The sequence below is a fragment of the Coenobita brevimanus genome, chromosome 13 (assembly GCF_032717465.1).
Source record: "Coenobita brevimanus isolate Jiangsu-jjx chromosome 13, ASM3271746v2, whole genome shotgun sequence".
NCBI classification, from domain to species: Eukaryota; Metazoa; Arthropoda; class Malacostraca; order Decapoda; family Coenobitidae; genus Coenobita; species Coenobita brevimanus.
Window position 1 is genome coordinate 11,920,556 of NC_136966.1, and position 5,000 is coordinate 11,925,555.

The following is a 5,000-nucleotide window of genomic DNA, read 5'->3' on the forward strand; positions in this document are numbered from 1 at the left end:
ACAGCTGCTAGATGGTTGGAGACTTCCTGAGCACTCACAACAATAACTGTACAGGGGAGGACAGAGATGTGAACGAAATGAGGAGTAGATCTAAGTGGCAATGATGCAGAGACTGAGCTCATTATATAGGGGCCAGCAGAGTTTGATACAACTTGTAAGAAGGACGCGCAAATGAAGCCATGGGGACAAAGAGTTGACAATCCCGCACTGAACAACAGAAAGGACGACTTACTCTACTATAACGGTAGAAGGGGGGGACTGAGGCAGAACACGCTCGTGATCAAACAGGCAGCACACTATACGTTAGAATTACACAAAGTATGATGAAATCATAGGCTATGTAACACCTCCCCACAAAGAAAAAGAAATTTACAAAGGAAATTTCTTATTACTCTAAAACAATCTGTCTAAAGTCTAGATAAGCAATCTCAATAACATTTTCTTTCCTAGAGTTACAAAACATGAGATCTCCCTAGCACGTTCAGTCATAGGTACTTGCCAGTATCCCTTTAACAAATCAAACTTACTTATGTACCTAGCCTTTCCGATCTTGTCTATGCAATCTTCCACGCGAGGGAGAGGGTAAGTGTCTGTTTTGGTTATCTGATTAACACGTCTGTAGTCGATGCAAAGCCGCTGTGACCCACCTGGCTTAGGGACTAGAGTGACAGGAGAACTCCACTCGCTCTGACAGGGCTCAATCATCTTGTGGTCCAACAGGTAGCCAAGCTCCTTCTGGATGAGAGGAACTTTCACCGGGTTGACATGGTAAGGAGGCAATTTAATTGGCTTTGCGTCTCCAACATCGACATCATGCATCAACACAGTGGTTCTTCCTGGAGTGGTACGGAACAATTGCGGGTACTCCTGCAGTAATGCCGAAAACTCTTGCCTTTCCTCGGGAGGTAGATGAGAAAGCTTAGTCTGGAGATCATTCATGATATCAGGATTCTTCCCCAAACTATCACTCAGGCTCATACTGCATGGGAGAGCTTCACTTGCAGGCTCGGGTGGAACAGCTACAGTGCAGACTGCATTATTTTCGTCCCGCCTGTGATATAACTTTAGCATGTTGATGTGACAAAGTTGCTTGTTCTTTCTACGATCTGGTGTGGCGATGACATAGTTGACATCACTGAGTTTCTTCTCCACGAAATAAGGACCACTAAACTTGGCTTGAAGAGGTTGCCCATGAACTGGTAGCAGAATCAAAACCTGATCTCCTGGCTGAAAGTGACGTAACCTGGACTTTTTATCATACCAAGTTTTCATCTTCTCCTGAGCAGCTCCTAAATTCTCTCTCGCCAGCTGTAAAGCAGTGGACAGCCGTTCTTTGAACTTCATCACATACTCCAGCAGGTTGACGTCATCTTCCTCCGACAGCCAGCATTCCTTGAGTAGCTTAAGGGGTCCTCTTACTTCATGGCCAAACAGTAGTTCAAAAGGTGAGAAGCCCAGTGATTCATTTGGAGATTCTCTTGTGGCAAACACAACGAATGGAAGACCTTTATCCCAGTCTTTCTGATGTTCCAAACAGTATTTCTTGAGCATCGATTTGAGTGTTTGATGATATCTCTCCAATGCTCCTTGGGTCTGGGGATGGTAAGCTGAAGATGTGATCCGGGTGATACCCAACTCTTTCAGAGACTACTTGAAAACGTTTGACATGAAATTACTTCCCCGGTCTGACTGTACCTCCTTGGGCAGACCAAACTTTGTGAAGAACCCTAGCATTTCCTTAACCACGTTCTTTGCTGAGATATTTCTAAGTGGAATGGCTTCAGGATAACGAGTAGCCATATCAATCAGGGTCAACACATAAGAAAATCCTGAAGAAGTCTTAGGAAGAGGGCCCACAATATCCACCAACACATGGGTGAAAGGCGCCTCAAAAGGAGGAATGGGAACTAGAGGTGCAACCTTTTTGGTCTGATTACACTTCCCCACAACTTGACAGGTGTGACAAGACTTACAATACCAGGAAACATCCCTGAAGATACCTGGCCAGTAGAAGTGTTTCAAAATGCGTGCCACAGTCTTCCTCACTCGAAGGTGTCCTGCCAAACTGGAATCATGAGCCACTCTAATGATATCCTGCCTACAAACACGAGGGATGACAACTTGATGTACAACCTCCCATTCACAGTCGGCTGATGCTGTTGGGGGTCTCCACTTCCTCATAAGTACTCCTGACTTTACATAATAACAAGTAGAAGCACCGGCTGACTCTTCTTCACTGTACGCAGAGTTAGCTAGACCTTCCAACTCAGGGTCAGCAACCTGCAACTCAACCAACTCTTGACGAGACAAATTATCAACACTACGGGGTACTGCCTCATCTGGTGAGTGGTCCAAATTAGCAAGAAAAGTGTCAGCTAGGATAACATCATCATCATCATTATCCTCTAAATCACCAGTAACTTTAGACTTAGCCCTAGTGACAGCACATGCAGGAAACACATCAGGGACACCACAATCCTGGGCCGCAGCCACTGGCTCACTAGACAACTGAGGAGCTGGACACACTTGACTTCCACCAATATCATTTCCAAGTAAGAAAGTTACACCTGACATTGGGAGTGTCTCAACCAACCCAACCATAACGGAACCATTAACAAAACCAGACTCTAAATTCACTCTGCACAGAGGGACAGAGAAGTAATTATTCCCTACACCTTGTAAGATTACAGTTTCATCAGAGGTATTAACATTAGAGCCTAGAACACTGGTCAGCATAAGGGATTGGCAAGCACCTGTATCACGATATACGAGTATTTGAACTGATTTCCTGTCATTACTGTCCAGAGGACTGACAAAACCATCAGACAGGAAATTAGCACATGAACTCTTGAGAGTGTCACCCACGTTACTGCTCAAAAGAGGAGCTCCATCCTGAGAATTTAAGTTACCCCTCAAAGCAGGTTCAGTTAACCCAGTTAAAGAATTCTGGGAACTCTCAAGAGTGGACACTAGACCAATTGACTGAATATTTAAAGACTCCTTTTTGTTCACAACACGCTATCTCCTGAAACATTTCTCCGTAGTATGACCAAGCTTACTACAATAAGTACATTTACTTTTCTGAAATCTAGAGGTGAAGCTGGTATTTACTTCCTGAGAAATATCATCTTTATTCTCTTTCCTGTTACCTGTACCCTGAGTAGAGGCAACGGACTTACTCTCAGCTTTCCCTTTTTCTTTAGAATATCTCTTGTGAGTGAGAACATATTCATCAGCTAAAACTGCGGCATCAGACAAATTGTCTATTCTTCTCTCATCAAGATATAGGCTTACATCTTTATTAATACACCTTTTGAAATCCTCCAGCAAAATCATCTGCTTAAATTTACCAAAATCTGAATCCACATTCTTAGAATTTAACCACTGCTCTAACAGATCTTCTTTGATTTTTGCATACTCAACATGGGATTGCTTATCTTGCTTGTAAGTGGTCCTAAATTTTACTCTATAGGCTTCAGGAACAAGCTCATAGGCCTTAAGAATCAAGCTCTTAACTACATCATAATTATCAGATTGATCCTGAGACAAAGATGCATAAGTTACTTGAGCTTTACCGGTGAGAACAGTTTGAAGGAGTACTGGCCAATACTCCTTGGGCCAATTAAAACCTCTAGCTACCCTCTCAAACAACTGAAAATACTTTGTTAAATCAGATTCATTAAAAGGAGGGACAAGTTTAACATTTTTAGCCACATCAAAATCATCAGAGCTAGATGATCCAGTTCCAACTTGTTTCATGCGATACTCATGGTCTGCCTGAATCCTGGCAAGTTCAAGTTGTGCCTGTATCTGTGCCTCCTAAATACGAGCATTTGCCTGAAATTCAGCCTCCTTAGCATTTGCTTGAAATTCAGCCTCCTGAATACGAGCCTGAGACTCAGCCTCCTTAGCACGTGCTTGAAATTCAGCCTCCTTAACACGAGACTCCGCCTCCTTAGCCTGAGCCTCCTGCAGGGCTAGCTGTAACTTAGCTAATTCAATCTGCGTTTGCTCATTTGTAGGAGTTACATTAAACAAGCTTTCATTAATCATGTCAACAATTTGATCTTTAGAATGATGAGAGCGAATAGAAATTCCCAATTGTTGAGCAACAAGCTTAAGTTCATTCTTTGTTCTGTTCTCTACATCACACACTGTTTGCACATTTGACAAAAAATCTTTGGCTTCATCAAGTGTAGTAATAGTAGACATAATGAATAAGTAACAGTCACAAAATATCAAGCAATATCCTTATGATAATATCCTGAATATCCTGATGAGAGGTCACCAAATTTATGTTACGGAACAGCGAAAGATAATGTACACTTTAAGTGAGAATACTAAAAATCACTACTGTCCCGTAAAGTTCCAGGTTCAAAACAAAAGAGTTAGGTAAAATTACAAGTTAAGTTTAATGCTCAAACTAACAACAAAACATTCAGGACTCATAAGGATAAAGTAATGGCAAAAAACAGGTTAAATATATGGTTAACTACCAATAGCCTCTATTAACACGAAGTTAGCAAGAGTAAATTTATCTAAGTCAGCCCTGATAAAATGAAAATACACTGGGTAATGCTCAGTTAATGCAAGATAAATTATTACAGATACAAAATATTATCAAAAATGACAGACAAAAAGAACCTTTACATAAATCACAAAAAACCTCACTGGGCCTAAGAATTAACCCTATGCTATACAGCACAAGAAAAAAAATGCAACAACACTTATACTCAAATTACACAGCTGCTAGATGGTTGGAGACTTCCTGAGCACTCACAACAATAACTGTACAGGGGAGGACAGAGATGTGAACGAAATGAGGAGTAGATCTAAGTGGCAATGATGCAGAGACTGAGCTCATTATATAGGGGCCAGCAGAGCTTGGTACAACTTGTAAGAAGGACGCGCAAATGAAGCTATGGGGACAAAGAGTTGACAATCCCGCACTGAACAACAGAAAGGACGACTTACTCTACTATAACGGTAGAAGGGGGGGT